Raw genomic sequence first — 10,968 nt, 5'->3', positions numbered from 1 at the left:
GGGAGGCTAAGGCAGGAGAATCGTTTGAACCCGGGAGGCAGAGGTTGCAGTGAGCCAACATCGCGCCACTGCACTCCAGCCTGGGCAAAAAAGTGAGACTCCATCTAAACAACAACAACAACAACAAAAGCCTTTCTTATAAACCTTTTCATCACTGAGTCTTCTACTGGGTTCAGGGTCTTATTATTATTATTATTACTATTATTTTTTGAGACGGAGTTTCACTCTGTCTCCCAGGCTGAAGTGCAGTGGGCATGATCTCAGCTCACTGCAACCTCCACCTCCTGGGTTTAAGAAATTCTCGGCCGGGCGCGGTGGCTCAAGCCTGTAATCCCAGCACTTTGGGAGGCCGAGACGGGCGGATCACGAGGTCAGGAGATCGAGACCATCCTGGCTAATATGGTGAAACCCCGTCTCTACTAAAAATACAAAAAACTAGCCGGGCGAGGTGGTGGGCGCCTGTAGTCCCAGCTACTCGGGAGGCTGAGGCAGGAGAATGGCGTAAACCCGGGAGGCGGAGCTTGCAGAGAGCTGAGATCCGGCCACTGCACTCCAGCCTGGGCGACAAAGCGAGACTCCGTCTCAAAAAAAAAAAAAAAAAAAAGAAATTCTCTGCCTCAGGCTCCCAAATAGCTGGGATTACAGGCGTGCGCCACCACACCCAGCTAATTTTTTTGAATTTTTAGTAGAGAAGAGGTTTCACTATCTTGGCCAGGCTGGTCTGGAACTCCTGACCTCGTGATCCATCTGCCTCGGGCTCCCAAATGCCACCTTGCCCGGCTAATAAGAATAATAATTTTCTTTGTGGCTAAGTACATGTTCAATTTTTACAACTATTCCTGAACCATAGCAATAAATGTATATTCTTTTTAAGGAGTATAAACATCTATTAAATCAATTATATTGACTTTATTTCATTTTTGTGTATAACTTTATTATCTACTAGATTTATCCACTTATGAGAACAGTCTGCCACTATCACTATATTTTACCAAGGTCTTCTTGTTTCTGTTATAATTGTATTACACATATTTAGCAACTGTGTGCTTTGGTATATAAAGATTGGTCATTATATCTCCTTTATATTGAAATTTGATAATTACACAATTTGCTTCTCACCTTAAATTCTACTTCAACTGCTATGAATATTATTAATATTCCTTCTTTCTGTTCTTTTTGTTTTTGTCTAGTACCTTTTAATTTCTATAATTTTTAAACAAATTATTATTTTTAGAGGCAAGGTCTGTCACCCAGGCTGGGGTACAGTGGTATGACCACTGCTCACCGCAGTCTCAAACTCCTGGGCTCAAGAAATCCTCCCACCTCACCCTACTGAGTAGCAGAGACTACAGGCACACACCACCATGCCCAGCTGCCTAGTACCTTTTCATTTTTTTTTTTTTTCTTGTAATGAAAACTTGAATTTTTGTTTAAATTTTACTTTAAGTTCTGGGATACATGTGCAGAACAGGCATGTTTGTTACATAGGTATACACGTGCCATGGTGGTTTGCTGCATCTATCAATCCGTCATCTAGTTTTGTTTGTTTGTTTTTTTTTTTTTAAATTGAGACAGGGTCTTGTGCTGTCACCCAGGCTGGATTACAGGCATGAACCACTGCACCTGGCTGTCATCTAGGTTTTAAGCCCTGCATGCATTAGGTATTTGTCCTAATGCTCTCCCTCTCTTTGCCCCCAACCCCCGACAGGCCTCGGTGTATGCTGTTCCCCTCCCTGTGTCCATGTGTTCTTATTGTACAACTCCCACTTATGAGTGAGAACATGCAGTGTTTGGGTTTCTGTTCCTGTGTTAGTTTGCTCAGGATGATAGCTTCTAGCTCCATCCACATCCCTGCAAAGGACATGATCTCATTCTTTTAATGGCTGCATAGTATTCCATGGTGTATATGTACCACATTCTCTTTATGTAGTCTATCACTGATGGGCATTTGGGTTGGTTCCATGTCTTTGCTGTGAGTGCTGCAATAACTATACACGCGCATGTGTCTCTATAGAGAATGATTTATATTCCTTTGGGTATATATCCAGTAACAGGATTGCTGGATCAAATGATATTTCTGGTTCTAGATCCTTGAGGAATTGCCACTCTGTCTTCCACAGTGGTTGAACTAACTTACATTCCCACCAGAAGCGTAAAAGCATTCCTATTTCTCCACAGCCTTGCCAGCTTCTATTGTTTCTTGACTTTTTAATAACTGTCATTTCTGACTGGCGTGAAATGGTATCTCACTGTGGTTTTGATTTGCATTTCTCTAATGATCAGTGATTAGCTGTTTTGTGTGTGTGTGTGTGTGTGTGTGTGTGTGTGTGTGTGTGTGTGTGTTTTTGAGACAGAGTCTTGCTCTTGTTGCTGAGGCTGGAGTGCAATGGCACAATCTCAGCTCATTGCAACCTCTGCCTCAGCCTCCAGAGTAGCTGGGATTACAGGCCCCCACCACCACATCCACCTCAGCCTCCCAAAGTGCTGGGATTACAGGCATGAGCCACCGTGCCTGGCTGATGAGTGTTGTTCATATGTTTTTTGGCCACATAAATGTCCTTTTTTTTGAGACAAAGTCTCACTCTGTCTCCCAGGCTGGAGTGCAGTGGCGTGATCTTGGCTCACTGCAACTTCTGCCTCCCAGGTCATGCGATTCTCCTGTCTCAGCCTCTCAAGTAGCTGAGACTAAGCATAAATGTCTTCTTTTGAGAAGTGTCTGTTCATATCCTTTGCCCACTTTTTGATGGTTTTTGGTTTTTTTTTTTTTTCTTGTAAATCTGTTTAAGTTCCTTGTAGATTCTGGATATTAGATCTTTGTCAGGTGGGCAGATTGTAAAAATTTTCTCCCATTCTACAGGTTGCCTGTTCACTCTGATGACAGTTTCTTTGACTGAGCAGAAGCTCTTTAGTTTAATTAGAACCCATTTGTTGCCAGGCGTGGTGACTCACACCTGTAATCCCAGCACTTTGGGAGGCCAAGGCGGGCGGATCACCTGAGGTCAGAAGTTCAAGACCAGCTTCAACATGGAGAAACCCCGTCTCTACTAAAAATACAAAATTAGCTGGGCGTAGTGGTGCATGCCTGTAATCCCAGCTACTCGGGAGGCTGAGGCAGAAGAATTGCTTGAACCTGGGAGGCGGAGGTTGCGGTGAGCCGAGATTGCACCATTGCACTCCAGCCTGAGCAATGAGAGCGAAACTCCGTCTCAAAAAAAAAAAAAACCCATTTGTCATTTTTGGCTTTTGTTGCAATTGCTTTTGATGTTTTTGTCATGAAGTCTTTGCCCATGCCTATGTTCTGAATTGAACTGCCTAGGTTTTCTTCTAGGGTTTTTATGATTTTGTGTTTTACAGTTAAGTCTCTAATTCATCTTGAGTTAATTTCTGTATAAGGTGTAAGGAAGAGGTCCAGTTTTAGTTTTCTGCACATGGCTAGCCAGTTTTCCCAGCACCATTTATTAAATAGGGAATCCTTTCCTCATTGCTTGTTTTTGTCAGGTTTGTCAAAGATCAGATGGTTGTGTACGTGTGGTGTTATTTCTGAGGTCTCTGTTCTGTTCCATTGGTCTATATGTCTGTTTTGGCACCAATACCATGTTGTTTTGGCTACTGTAGCCTTGAAGTATAGTTTGAAGTTAGGTAGTGTGATGCCTCCAGCTTTGTTCTTTTTGCTTAGGATTATCTTGGCTATACAGGCTCTTTTTTGGTTCCATATGAATTTTAGTTTTTTCTAATTCTGTGAAGAATGCCAATGGTAGTTTGATGGGAATAGCATTGAATCTATAAATTACTTTGGGCAGCCGGGTGTGGTGGCTCATACCTATAATCCCAGCACTTTGGAAGGTGGAGGCAGGCGGATCACGAGGTCAGGAGATCGAGACCATCCTGGCTAGCATGGTGAAACCGCGTCTACTAAAAATACAGAAAATTAGCTGGGCATGGTGGCGCACACCTGTAGTCCCAGCTACTTGGGAGGCTGAGGCAGGAGAATAGCTTGAACCCGGGAGGTAGAGGTTGCAGTGAGCCGTGATCACATCACTGCACTCCAGCCTGGGCAACAGAGTGAGGCTCCATCTCAAAAAAAAAAAAAAAAAAATTACTTTGGGCAGGATGGGCATTTTCGCGATACTGATTCTTCCAATCCACAAGGATGGAATATTTTTCCATTTGTTTGTGTCCTCTCTTATTTCCTTGAGCAGTGGTTTATAGTTCTCCTTGAAGATGTCCTTCACATCCCTTGTAAACTGTATTCCTAGGTATTTTATTATCTTTGTAGCAATTGTGAATAGGGATTCATTCATGATTTGGCTATCTGCTTGTCCATTGTTGGTGTATAGGAATGCTTGTGATATTTGCACACTGACTTTGTATCCTGAGACTCTGCTAAAGTTTCTTATCAACTTAAGGGGTTTTGGGGTTCAGATGATGGGATTTTCTAAATATAGAATCATGCCATCTGCAAGAGAGACAATTTGACTTCCTCTCTATCTGAATACCCTTTATTTGTTTCTCTTGCCTGATTGACCTGGCCAGAACTTCCAATACTATGTTGAATAGAAGTGGTGGGAGAGGGCATCCTTGTCTCGTGCCAGTTTTCAAAGGGAATGTTTCCAGCTTTTGCCCATTGATATTGGCTATGGGTTTGTCATAAATAGCTCTTATTATTTTGATATATGTTCAATCAATAACTAGTTTATTGAGTTTTTAAATGAACGGATGCTGAATTTTACCAAAGGCCTTTTCTGCATCTATTGAGATAATCATATGGTTTTTGTCATTGGTTGTTTATATGATGGATTATGTTAACTGATTTGCGTGTGTTGAATCAGCCTGGCATCCTAGGGATGAAGCTGACCTGATCATGGTGGATAAGCTTTCTGATGTGCTGCTGGATTTGGTTTGTAAGTATTTTATTGAGAATTTTCGCACCAATGTTCATCAGGGATATTGGCCTGGAGTTTTTTTTGTTGTGTCTCTGCCAGGTTTTGGTATCAGGATGATGCTGGCCTCACAAAATGAGTTAGGAGGGAGTTCCTCCTTTTCAATTGTTTGGAATAGTTTCAGAAGGAATAGTATCAGCTCCTCTTTGTACCTCTGTTAGAATTTGGCTGTGAATCTGTCTGGTCCAGGGCTTTTTGTGGTTGGTAGGCTATTAATTACTGCCTCGATTTCAGAAATTGTTATTGGTCTATTCAGATACTCGACTTCTTCCTGGTTTAGTCTTGGGAGGGTGTATGTGTCCAGGAATTTATCCATTTCTTCTAGCTTTTCTAGTTTATTTGTGTAGAGGTGTTTATAGTATTCTCTGATGGTAGTTTGTATATTTCGGTGGGGTCAGTGATGATATCCCCTTTATCATTTTTTATTGTGTCTATTTGATTCTTCTCTCTTTTCTTCTTTAGTTTAGCTAGAGGTCTATTTTGTTAATTTTTTCAAAAAATCCAGCTCCTGGATTCATTGATTTTTTGAAGGGTTTTTTTCTGTGTTTCTATCTCCAGTTCTGCTCTGATCTTAGTTATTTCTTGTCTTCTGCTGGCTTTTGGATTTGTTTGCTCTTGTTTCTCTATTTCCTTGCTGCTGTTGTTACTGTTTTTGTTTGTTTGTTTTGAGACGGAGTTTCAACTCTTGTTGCCTAGGCTGGAGTGCAATGGCGCGATCTCAGCTCACTGCAACCTCCACCTCCCAGGTTCAAGTGATCCTCCTGCCTCAGCCCAAGTAGCTGGGATTACAGGCATGCACCACCACACCCAGCTAATTTTGTATTTTTAGTAGAGATGGGGTTTCTCCATATTGGTCAGGCTCATCTCAAACTCCCGACCTCAGGTGATCTGCCTGCCTCGGCCTCCCAAAGTGCTGGGATTACAGGCGTGAGCCAGCACTCCCAGCTGCTTCTCTAGTTCTTTTAATTGTGATTTTAGGATGTTGATCTGAGACCTTTCCAGCTTTTTGATGTGGGCATTTAAGTGCTATAAACTTCCCTCTTAACACTGCTTTAGCTGTGTCCCAGAGATTCTGATACATTGTCTCTCTCTTCTCATTGGTTTCAAAGAATTTGATTTCTGCCTTAATTTCTTTATTTACCCAGGAGTTATTCAGGAACAGGTTAATTTTCATGTAGTTGCCTTTTTTGTTTTTTTAAATTGAGACAAGGTCTCAGTCTGTCACCCAGGCAGGAGTGCAGTGGTGTGATCAGAGCTCACTGCAGCCTTGACCTCCCAGGCTCAAGCGATCTTCCCACCTCAGCCATCTGGATAACTGGGACCACAGGCTGCCACCATGGCCAGCTAAGTTTTTAAAATTTTTTATAGAAATGGGGTCTCGCTTGGTTGCCTAGGCTGGTTTCAAACTCTTGGGCTCAAGCAATCCTCTCATCTACAATAATTTTAGGCCTCCCAAAGTGTTGGGATTGCAGATGTGAGACACAGCACCCAGTCTCATTAAATGTCACTTCATTTTCAACCTTTCTTTTTCATATTATTTTATGTTTATTTCTTATATTCAGCATATGGCTGGGTTTTTTTACTTAACCCAATCTGAGAGGATCTAGAGCAAGCCTGTCCAATCCACAGCCCACAGGCAGCCCAGGACGGCTTTGAATGCAGCCGAACACAAATTCATAGACTTTCTTAAAATATTATGAGATCTTTTTTGCAATTTTTTTTTTTTTTTTTTTTTTTTTTTTTTGAGACTGAGTCTGGCTCTGTCGCCCAGGCTGGAGTGCAGTGGCCGGATCTCAGCTCACTGCAAGCTCCGCCTCCCGGGTTCTCGCCATTCTCCTGCCTCAGCCTCCCGAGTAGCTGGGACCACAGGCGCCCGCCACCTCGCCCGGCTAGTTTTTTGTATTTTTTAGTAGAGACGGGGTTTCACCGTGTTAGCCAGGATGGTCTCGATCTCCTGACCTTGTGATCCGCCCGTCTCAGCCTCCCAAAGTGCTGGGATTACAGGCTTGAGCCACCGCGCCCGGCTCTTTTTTGCAATTTTTTTTAAAGCTCATCAGCTATTGTTAGTGTCCGTGTATTTTATGTGTGCCCCAAGACAACTCTTCTTCTAGTGAGGTTCAGGGAAGCCAAAAGATTGGACACCCCTGATCTAGAGGAAGGAATATTTAGTTTATTATTTAATGAAATAACTCATATATTTGACTTTATTCTTTCACTCTCATGTTTATCATTCAGAAACTTTTCCATGAATGTATACTTTTCGCCCACACTGCTTGTAATTTTTCCCTTACCCCAAATGGAATATAAGCATCGTTCACTATCTTTTCTTCTTCTCTTTTTTTTTTTCCTTTCCTTGAGACGGAGTCTCGCTCTGTTGCCCAGGCTGGAGTGCAGTGGCACGATCTTGGCTCACTGCAAGCTCCACCTCCCGGGTTCAGCCTCCCGAGTAGCTGGGACTACAGGCACCCACCACCACGACCGGCTAGTTTTTTTTTTTTTTTTTGTATTTTTAGTAGAGACGGGGTTTCACCGTGTAAGCCAGGATGGTCTCGATCTCTTGACCTCGTGATCTGCCTGCCTTTGCCTCCCAAAGTGCTGGGATTACAGGCGTGAGCCACTGCGCCCGGCCCATCGTTCATTATCTGCATAGCTTTTCCTGCTTAAGTAGCATCCAATTATATGGCTGTACATTTTTAATTTGAACAACTCTCCACTAGTTGTCCTACATTTTTCTAATGTAAATACAACCACAGGCCATCCAGTCATACAAGTCACATACTTGGAAGTCATCTTTCACACTTCTTGTCCTTCATCTCCATAACCAACTCATCACCAAGTCCTGTTAATTTTACTTCCTACATCACACTCATCTTCCATCTCTCCTGCTATTATTCTAGTTCAAAGTACCATGAATCTGAAATGGTCTCCTGTTCTACCCACATCAACTTTGCTCCCACACCCATCAGTCTTCTTCAGTACTGTTAGAACAAAGACTACAAAGTGGATAATGTCACCTAAAACCCTTCAATGGTTTCCTGTTACATTCAGGATACAACCCAAAACACACACCTCAAGGCCCTGATCTGCAGATCAGGTACACTTCATGCCACTCTCTTCTTTACTCTCTGCATTTCAGCTACACTAGTCTTTTCCCATTCTTCTACCAGATACTTACTCCTTCTGTCTATGTTTCACATACCCTTATTCTCCATTTACCCAGTTAACTTGTATTCATCTTTGATATTTCTGCTTAAATATTACTTCCTATGAGAAACATTCCCTTACCCTCAGGCTAGGTTAACCAAATCCCCATTCCAATACACTCCCGTAGTATCCAGTACTTTTCTTTTGTACCCACTAAACAAATAATTACACCACCAAAAATATAAATACAAACTGTGATAGGTGCTGTCTCCACCACTAGACTGCAGACTTCATGAAAGCAAAAACTATCTCTAATTATGTTTTACTTACCACTTTCTCGATTTACTATGTCTGGCACTATGATACTGTAAAATAATAAATTTGGTCTTTGACCTCATTTCCTGGCATACAACTCCTAAAGTCCTTGGAATTTCCAAAGTTATGCCTTTTTTTAAAAATTTTTTTTGAAGACAGTCTTGCTCTGTCACCCAAGCTGGAGTGCTGTAGCACAATCTCAGCTCACGGCAACCTCTGCCTCCTGGGTTCAAGTGATTCTCCTGTCTCAGCCTCCCAAGTAGCTGGGATTACAGGCACGTGCCACCATACCCAGCTAATTTTTGTATTTTCAGTAGAGACAGGGTTCCACCATGTTGGCCAGGCTGGTCTTGCACTCCTGACCTCAAATGATCTGCCTGCCTCAGCCTTCCAAAGTGCTGGGATTAAGGGGACATGAGCCCAGGCCCAAAGTGATGTCTTTTTGTATGTTAATGATTGACTGATGGCTGGCAGCTACTAGGTAGCTTTAGGATAAGAGCAAGGCAGAATTAGAGGATTGTGACTTTCAGTCCCACCCAATCCCCCAACCACCAGGGAGAGAAGAAGAGCTAAAGGTTAACCAATGGCCACTGGTTTAGGCATTCACCTATGCAATGAAGCCTCCATAAAAACTGAAAAAGACTGCACTGGGAGAGCTTCTGGATACTAAATATGTGGAAGTTCCTGGAGGGTGGTGTGCCTGTGGAGGTCCTAGAGAATCCCTGTGCCCACTCCCCTACATCTCTTCCCATGCATCTCTTCATCCGAATCCTTTGTAATATCCTTTATAATAAACTGCTAAATGTAGGTAAGAACTTCCGGGAATTCTGTGAACTGTTCCAGCAGATTAATCAAACTCAAGGAGGGCAGCATGGGAACCCTCATTGAAGTCTGTTGGTCAGAAGTTTCAGAAACCTGGACTTGCAATTGGTGTCTGAAGTGGGCAGGGGGCACTCGTGAGGCATGAGCCCTCAGCCTGTGGGATATGGCGCTGTCACCAGGTAGATAGGGTTGGGATTGAATTAGAGGCATCCAGCCAGTGTTCGCTGCTTGCTTTGGTCACAGAAGTCTTCTGTGTTGACTACTGCTGTGGTGTGACAGCAGAGGAAAAACCAGGTTTTCCACATAGGCACATAACAGGTACTCAATAAATAACGCTTAATGCCGGGCACGGGGGCTCACGCCTGTAATCCCAACACTTTGGGAGGCTGAGGTGGGCAGATCACCTGAGGTCAGGAGTTCGAGACCAGCCTGGTCAACATAGTGAAACCCCGTCTCTATTAAAAATACAAGAATTAGCCAGGTGTAGTGGCAGGGGACTGTAATCCCAGCTACACAGGAGGCTGAAGCAGGAGGATCGCTTGAACCTGGGAGGTGGAGGTTGCAGTGAGTGGAGACAGTGCCATTGCACTCCAGCCTGGGCAACAGAGCAAGATTCCATCTCAAAAAATAAATAAATAAATAAATAAATATAAATAAATGTGGAATGAATGAATGCTGCTAAGGACAATCCTAGCTATCATTCACACACACACTCATACACACTCCCACCTGCTGCTTAAACTCTCTAATGTCTTCATTTTTATTTTTTATTTAGTTTTCTTCTGACATGCAGTCTCGCTCTGTCACCCAGACTGGAGTGCAATAGTACAATCTCGGCTCACTGCAACCTCCACCTCCCATGTTCAAGCGATTCTCCCACCTCAGCCTCCCAAGTAGCTAGCTGGGGTTACAGGCGCCCACCACCACAACCCGGATAACTTTTGTATTTTCAGTAAAGACAGGGTTTTGCCACATTGGCCAGACTGGTCTCAAACTCCTGACCTCCGGTGATCCGCCACCTCAGCCTCCAAAAGGGCTGGGATTACAGGCGTGAGCTACCATGCCCAGCCTAAACTCTCTAATGTCTTCAAATTGCCCTCATGATCCAAACTCTTTACCAGAGCCTATATGGCCCCGCATGACTTGATCCCTGACTCCTTCCCTGATCTCGTGTGTGTGATACTCCAACATATCAAGCTCACTTCTGCTTCAGAGCCTTTAACATTCACTCTTCCATCCACTGCGAATGCTCCTCTGATCTTCACAGTTTTCAGTGAAATGTGATCTCTTCAGAGGCCTTTGCTGATGAGCCTGTCTAAAAGAACTAGCCCATCTTCCTCCTCCCTCCTACGACCCTATCCCAGTTAACTTGTATTCTCATACTGTGTTCTGATGTTTTCATAGCAAATAGCACTTATCACCTTTGATTAGAGTACATCATACATAGTAAATTAGGTACATGGTTTTTATAAATTATTTCAAGTACATGTATGTACATGATCTTATGAATAGATTGTGATACAAAAGTTATTTCTCCTGATGGATCAGTTAACATTTTAAGAGACAGGATCTGGCTATGTTGCCCAAGCTGGCCTCAAATGCTTGGGCTCAAGTGATCCTCTGGTCTCAGCATCCCAAGTAGCTGGGACTACAGGCGCGAGGTACCATGCCCAGCACTGGCAAAACATTGTTGAAAGCTTCTGCTGTCTGCTGACAAGACTACCAGATAATACCAAATGATGGCAGC

The 10,968-nt window shown here is 43.2% G+C and overlaps 1 protein-coding gene across 10 annotated transcripts in view; it reads right to left on the bottom strand.

The window, feature by feature from the left end:
* SENP5 (SUMO specific peptidase 5) overlaps positions 1–10,968 on the bottom strand; it is a 78,063-nt gene that overhangs the window by 27,261 nt on the left and 39,834 nt on the right.

The sequence above is a fragment of the Macaca mulatta genome, chromosome 2 (genome assembly GCF_049350105.2).
Source record: "Macaca mulatta isolate MMU2019108-1 chromosome 2, T2T-MMU8v2.0, whole genome shotgun sequence".
In the NCBI taxonomy this organism is placed as follows: Eukaryota; Metazoa; Chordata; class Mammalia; order Primates; family Cercopithecidae; genus Macaca; species Macaca mulatta.
Note: the sequence above shows the minus strand (reverse complement) of the source record. Positions and strands in the feature narration are given on the sequence as shown.